This window comes from Ostrea edulis, chromosome 2, assembly GCF_947568905.1.
Source record: "Ostrea edulis chromosome 2, xbOstEdul1.1, whole genome shotgun sequence".
NCBI lineage: Eukaryota > Metazoa > Mollusca > Bivalvia > Ostreida > Ostreidae > Ostrea > Ostrea edulis.
In genome coordinates, this window is record NC_079165.1 from 57,455,068 (window position 1) to 57,462,893 (window position 7,826).

Genomic DNA, 7,826 nt, shown 5'->3' on the forward strand with positions numbered 1-7,826 from the left:
TTTCATTCCTTGTACAGCCTTTGCTCCAAGAATAGGATTAAGATTTCCTTCGACCACAACAATTTCTATGTTGTATTTTTTATTGTTTTTGGGGTTGCGGACGCTTATTCACCGTTTTCCAAGGGGTTGGCATTCCGACTTGTTAAACATTACCAGAGTCATGTCTGCCTTTTGTAACATCCTGAGATAGGGGTCATTACAGACTTCTTTGTAAATTTTCTCGGGTAGAACGTTTACGGTTGATCCGCAATCCAATTGGAATTTCACTGTATCATTTCCAATTTTGATTTCTGCAAAAATCTTTTTCTCAATGGCATTAACATTTTCGATCATGAGGATGAATTCCTCATCACTGGATTCCTGGTTGACTTGTTTTACATGTTCCCGTTTTGATTTCGACTTTGTCTGCAGACATTTTGATGAAAAATGATTCATTTTATTGCACTTCCTGCATGTTTTTCCCCATGCTGGACACAATTCCTTGCGGAAGGGGTGCTCTTTACCGCAATATAAACATTCCTTTTGAACTTTTGTTTCTGGGACTTGTTTGAAATCTTTTCTGTGCACTTGTGTTGTTCTCAGCGGTTTAGTTTTTCGCATGGTTTTCAATTTGACAGCGTGAACTTCCTCCATGGTTTTAAGTTGCGATGTTGACTTTTCGTTTGCTCTGCATATGTCAACGCATTTTCTTAGGTCCAGTTTTGCTTCTTGCAGTAGCTTTTTGCGTGTTCCATTGTCACAGATTCCAAGTACAATTCTGTCTCGGATCATATCGTTTTCTAGAGCATCAAATTTGCAGGTTTTCGCTAGAGATCTGAGAATTGCCACATAAGTGTCAATGTTTTCATTGATTTCTTGGTCTCGTTTGTAGAAAGTGTACCTTTCATAAGTTTCATTGGTCTGTCCAATGCAGAAGGATTCAAATTTTTCTAGAACTTTGTCTATGTCTTTTTTGTCATCTTCAGAGTCAAACTGAAGACCATCAAAAATATCCAGAGCATCAGCTCCGATGCAAGTAAGAAAGGTAGCAGTTCTCACCTCCTTGTCTTTTTCCTTGAGAGTAGACGCTGTTTCATAATTGCTCCAAATCCGCTTGAACTTTTTCCAGTTCGTGCACAGGTTTCCTTTAAGATCCAGTTTTCCAGGTATTGGAATGTTTGGATTCACAAAGACAGGAATAGAGGGAGCAGCAGCAGCATTATCTTCGTGATTGCTCATGGTGACAAATATCCAGAGATACACATACAGAAGTTTCACTTAGTACTTTTACTTCTGACACCATGTAAAGTAGTACAGTATAACAGAATGCGTCTTGTCTCTACATCAGTTTATTTCAGAATGCCGAGTATATGTTATTAAAGAGCATGCAAACACGTGGTTATCAGTGTGTGCGGTAAACAGGGATAATCTCAGAGTTTGGTATATACAATGCATATACGTTACAGACTAAATGCATGTACTTATGATGTCCATGAATCTCTCTACCTAGATTGTGAAATTCATGGCTCCTGGGTCAAGGGTTCAGGCCCTTGGGCAGGGCCAATATCACCATATATTGGAAATGTATTAAATCTTAGAAAATCTTCTCATCATGATGTATACCGGATAGTGTATGACCTGCACAGTTGACATACCACCTGCTCCTTATCTACAGCAGACATCACTATACAGTACTCGTGGGCACTCCATTAAGTTCCTGGTCCCACATTCAAAAACACAAGTGTACCGGAACTCGTACTTCCCGCAAGCCATCAGATTGTGGAACAGCCTACCCATACCCCTGGTCATGAGCTTCAAGACCCAATTGTCCCGGTCCACCTACACATACTAAGCAACAGTTTTCTTTTATCAAGTTTTAATCACCACTGTAACTTAATTAACTACTCACTTCTGTAAAAATGTTGTTGGCACTTTTACGCTGCACAAAGTGGGAAAATACTTTACTTGGACGGGAAGATGAAGACATCGGATGATAATTTGACAAGATTTACAGCAAATTTTAAATATTTCATTTCCTTTCAAACAGTTCTCAGTTCTGTACATTACTTTCTCTGCTTTCAGTACTTTGATTTGTTATTTCCTGAATATGTGTATAGATTTAATTAGTCTATTTTAAACTTGTATCTTTTTCAATGATCCCAATGTCAATTAATTTTGCCAAGTTACTCTTCAGTTATTCTTCAGTTACAGTGTTATTGGCTATACCATACCACTTCAAGATGAGGGGGGTGGGGACAGGGGGGGGGGGGACAAGATGGGGGGGGGGGGGTAACGAGATTAGCCGAGGCCTGCAAAAATCACACCTCGGACTTTTCCGGTTAGCAGAAATTATTTTCCGAGTTTCCCGTAAGGACCCGAGAGTTGCAGCGACATAACAACTCGCAATCGGAATATCACTCGCCTATTCCGGAATAGGCCGAGTGATGTTCCGATTGAACAACTCGGCCATTGTCTTTCGCGGAAATGGCCGAGTAGTTACGATTAGTTTGGCGAATGACGGAGAAACGCCATTGATTAATCGAATACGTTGTACTGCGTATATGGAATTTTAAAGGTAATTGGTGATAGTTTGGGCTCTTTTCTTTTTTCTAGACATTCATTGTTTTTGGGTTTTTTCTTCTTCTGACTTACAATATATCTGTCGCAAGTCATTGAAATAATTTTCATGAAACAAATGCCAAGACTCAAACCGAAAGTAGGAACTTAAGAAAGTAATTAAATCAAAATGTGTATGTTTGAGATGTGTTATAGATCTACTAAGTTTATTTGAAAACAATCTAAATCTGGTGTGATTATCAGGGCTACAAATACAATTCCAAATTCATTTCTTTTGGTTTAATTGCTACCCATACAGAAACGACTGAACGTAGCTGGGTTTGCACAAACCAAAAGGTAACTAAAAACTCAAATATGCCATATCTGATTACAAATGCATTTTTGTGCTTGTCTTTTTCATCCTTTGTTATTTGCCTGTATTCCCATACCATGTCCAATGGACTAAAATAGATGTTACTTAATTGTGCCAATTAATCCAATCGATTCACTGTTATTGTTTATGAAGATCGCTGGTTTGTTTGTAATCATGAAAAGGCTTGAGTCTTTCTTTACATAACACAGAGTTAAGGCTAAAGTCTTGCATTCAGAATGTCAAAATTTTTACTGTCAACATTAATACGAGTTATATTTTTAATGCTTAACATCAAAAATTAAAAATTGTTTTCTTTTCAAAAATTGTGAACCAGTCCTTAATTTAAACAGCTGGGTTGGGAATGTTCACTTCCCTTATAGCGAGATCTTCTCGCTAATTAAAATGTGATTATCCCTCATTAGCAAGAAAGTAAACATTACCATAGATAGGTGTTTTTAATTGAAAATAATGGCAAATTCCATGCATGCTGAATACTATGTGCAACACACACTTAACATAATGCTAATTTTTTCTATAAAGTTGACAACACAGTTCAGAAATTTTATATCAGTGTTGCGTTTCACTCCCTTGAGAGAGAGAGCGGGCAAACGTGGGATTTCCACTCTCGTATGTCAACCATATTTCATAAAAGAATGATAAAGTCGGGATAAAAAGTTCAATCAATGAAATTTATTTACACTATGCACAATATGGTGCATTATTATCCTAAAAATCACACAATTCACTGAAATGTCACTCCCGTAATGCCCAACAATATGTTGTGCTATAAAATACCCAAATACCAGCTACTTGTACTTTGACTAAATATATATAATTCCCCTTTTATAAACATCCCAAAATTCTAATGTACTTATAATGAAATCTTAATTCCCATAGATAAAATTTCCAATGAGTTTCCCATGTTTGGGCCTCTCACTATATTATGGGTCTCCCACATTGGTTCGTCTGCAACTCAATAATATTATAACTAATTAAATATAATTACCCATCTCACTCAGCTCTGCCTTTTGTCCATCATTTTCCCTATTTTGTGGGAGCTGTATATATAAATTGCTTGTAGTAATGCTTAGGTGAGTGTCCGATCTCGGTTGAATGGGTTGTGGGGTCCAGACGACTAGAATCGGCTTATATTTATACCATTTAGGTACCCCTTGGTGACCTCAGTTAACCAATCGTTGACCAGAATCGGCCCTGTGACACTGCCAGTATAAACAACTGGGGAAAATGCATCCAGACAAGAGAGCTAATGGAAAACTGCTAATATTGAAGTAAAATGGCAGTGTAACCTTTATAAAATGGCAAGTACAAGTAGGTACTATCGTAATACTTCGATATAAATATAGACATGGGAACATTCAAAGATAAAATGTGATAAATGACAGACCATGTGCTCTAGAGCTCGGGATCGGGCCGAATCAATACGGAACCCGATTCCAAACATTTGTAAAATATAAAATGTGGCACGCATGTAATCAGCGTGTATTATGAATATAAGCTAGCGTTTCATACCAATGATTAACACAATATGATGCTGGACAGAATACACCATGAATAAACTGATGGCAATAACCATATGAGCTGCGAGTGATCTGAATATATGAAGTGAAGAACTGAATTTCGTAACATCAGTGTTACTGCATAAGAGGGAAGGAAGCTGAAAATCAATGCAAAACTTGGGTGTTTTTGTTTTGATTTATATATTATTCCAATACTTTTCAAATTTGGTATGAGACATATTTGGAACAAGGGGAACATAAATTGTAAATTGCTGGATTCCGGCACCCCTGGGGCCTTAGGGATGGGGCTAAAACTGACCAAAACTGACCAATTTTCAAAAATCTTCTCTCAAGAACTGCACTCATGTAAGAAAAACTAAATGCATAGTGATGTAGAGCAGGAAAGCCTCTACCAAAATTGTAAATTTCATGACCCCAGGGTGGGGCCAAACTTGAATATACAGTGAAATTTCTATAAACTGGCCAGCTGTCGGACCGAAAAAAAAACGGCCGGTTTAGAGGAGTGGCCGGTATACCGAGAATTTAGCGTTTAGAGACATTTCAGCTCAATTTTTATTAGATATTTCATTGACATACCACAAACCATATAATATGGTGTTCAAGGACTATTATTTCACTATTGGAAATAAAACAAAATAATTTACTAACATGTTTATTTTCAATTTATAGCACTAAAACTAATTAAACATGAATAAACATTTTACATTGACATGCATAAATAATGGAAAACATTCCGTTTAAATAAAACTGCATTTGATATATGTATAGAAATCTGTAGACTAGCAGCATTTATGTAGAATTTCGGCTTATGTTTTTTAAAATAAACAAAACAAACACATAGCCATTTGATTGCTGCAATTAATACACAGAGTAGGTACTGCTCTCTTTGATATGGGGATCTATGATCAATTATCAGTGGAGATCAAACTAGTCCACTTGTACCTACAGTAGGGCTGAAACGATTCAGGTATGTCACGGTTCGGTTCAATTTTTGATTCATAGGCCACAATTCGATTATTTTCGATTCAATTCAATAGTTGTCAAAAACTCTAATAAACAATTTAAAAAATGCAACTTTCATGTTTTTATTTCATTTTCCTCCCAGAAAACCATCGTTTTCAACAACGGAATATGGTCTCATATCACATGCTATAAAATATCCAAGAACAATTGGTAATTTATTTCTGTGAAACAAATTCTACATAATGCCGCAGTTCCGTTCTCTTTAAAACCAAAATGCTTACATACAGGAGACTTTAGATTTGCCGGAGGGTTTTAAATCACGATTCCTGAGTTAGCGTCTGCCATTTTTGTTGTAATAAATTGTAAAGTAAAAAAAACCAAATCCGCTTTGAATTCTTTATTTCCGGAAAAAAATGTAAACATGAACCGAATCAAAATTTGAAGATGTTGAACCGAATGCCGTGAATCGCGGTTCGAGTGAACCGCGATTAATTGTTTCAGTCCTAACCTACAGGTAATTATTAATAGAAATAGTCTTGCTGCAATCATCTAATTTTAGCTAAAAATTTATAACAGGATACATAAAGAAAACACAGAGGCCTGTTATTGGAATTCCTCTTACCTATAAAAACTCTGTTTACGTCCATTGCTTATATCGTTAACAAATTTGTTTTGACGTTTTTGAAAAGTACAGTAGTAAATATATAATTTTAATTTTGATGTTTCTTAGGAATTTTAAGTCTATGGAAACCCCCTTAAAATCATTTATCTATTGAAAATTATCATTAACAGTCATGGGTTTGTTGTTTATTAACTACCGCTTATATCCATGGTGCAACAATATGGCGTATTGATTGCATTCATTCAATATGTGCATATCTGTTTATAACATTTCATACAGAAATTTGAAAGGGTCACTTGGATTAGCCAAGCACCAATTTACACCCTGGACAGCACAGATAAACTATAGAACTTATAGAGGCCACTTGTGTTTTTCACACCTCTGGTTGATAATTTCCCACCTGGCCAGTAGGTCAGTCATTTTTGCACACCTGGCAAGTCTTAATCACCCCTCTGGCCAAAATTTTATTATAAGCTAGGTAAATTACAAATGTTTGTTAACAACTGTACTTTAAAAAGTGGCCTATGTCTGGTTTTCAGGGGTGGCAGGTTTTGTGAGACTTTCTTTGTAAGGAAATGTTAAGGTTTCTGCTGGGACTTTGAAAATCGGCCGATATTCAGGGAGAACCGGTTTTCTGAGGGGCCGGTTTGGAGAAGTTTCACTGTATAGTGGTTATATGTAAAACACTTAAATAACATCTTCTGTACTGCTATTGATACTAAATTGAAACTAAATGGATAGAGCAGGTAGTCTTTTACCAAAATTGTAAATTTGATGATCCCCAGAGTAAGGGTTCTGACCCCAGGGTGGGGCCAAACGTAACTTTGCCGATACTGTATAAAATCTAAATGCATACTTGGAATAGCAGAAAAGGATGTACAAATGATGAATTTCATAACCCAGGGTTATGAGTTTAGGATGAGTCCAAATTAGTCATATCTTTTGATGTTTTAATGTTAATACACCTATTATTTAAAGCCTTTCATCATTGTATGCACTTTTGAAGGCATTGAAGTTTTAAGAACACATCTTGTTGAACTGTTGCTGAACATTAGAATTTAGCTTAGATATTCATAACAGGAAATTTTTTCTAGATTTCATAGCCCATGGAAGTAGTGATACTTTTTCACTATTCAGGTGACCGATAAGGTCTGTGGGCCTCTTGTTTGTTCTAAGAATGGACAGGCTCAGGTAAACTCATTGACAATGATAAGTAAGGGATACAAGTCTCTGATGGGCTATTAATTATGTCAGATACTGGACTGCCACGAGCTGCGTAGTGGTGAGTGATCATCAGTCCCGTATCTGACACAGTAGACCATGCATTGGAGTCTTGTATCTTACTTATAACATTGTTCTATCTAAAACAGTATTTCTCATAATATTGGCCTGCTCTTAATAATACTGGACTATGTTCAGTACAGTATGAAAAATAAAGTACTGTCAAGACAAAGAACTGACATCACAACAATGTATTAATGATGAATAAAGCTATTTTTGAATTGTCTGACAATATAACCAGTCTTGCGTAGAAGTCTGTTTCTTTTGTTCACTATTGGAGAGTGTCATGTAAGGAATCTTGTACTGCATGATTTATATTCACTCACTCTATAGTACTGAGTCAATCAACATGTTGTCCTCTGATGGGGAGAGCATTTTCATTGCTCAATAAAAATTTAAGGATTTTAATGAAAGTACTGCAATTACTATTTTAATGAGTGTTATATTCTGGATATGGAGGATGAGAAAGTTATGGAGCCAAATTTTTACCTGAAAAGCATTGTGTTTTCAAACC

At 36.2% G+C, this 7,826-nt stretch overlaps 1 protein-coding gene across 9 annotated transcripts in view; it reads left to right on the forward strand.

Annotated features, from left to right (window-relative positions):
* The first annotated feature begins 2,434 nt into the window (after positions 1-2,434).
* LOC125681968 (uncharacterized) overlaps positions 2,435-7,826 on the forward strand; it is a 46,813-nt gene continuing 41,421 nt past the window's right edge. For 2 of the 9 annotated variants that reach the window (XM_056154545.1, XM_056154551.1), the window contains exons 1-2: positions 2,489-2,554; positions 2,855-2,892. The gene's annotated coding sequence lies outside the window, so the exon portion shown is untranslated. Of the gene's footprint in view, positions 2,555-2,854; positions 2,893-4,073; positions 4,228-7,826 lie in introns of all 9 variants that reach the window. The other 7 variants (XM_048922270.2, XM_056154546.1, XM_056154549.1 and 4 more) reach the window with 6 other exon arrangements.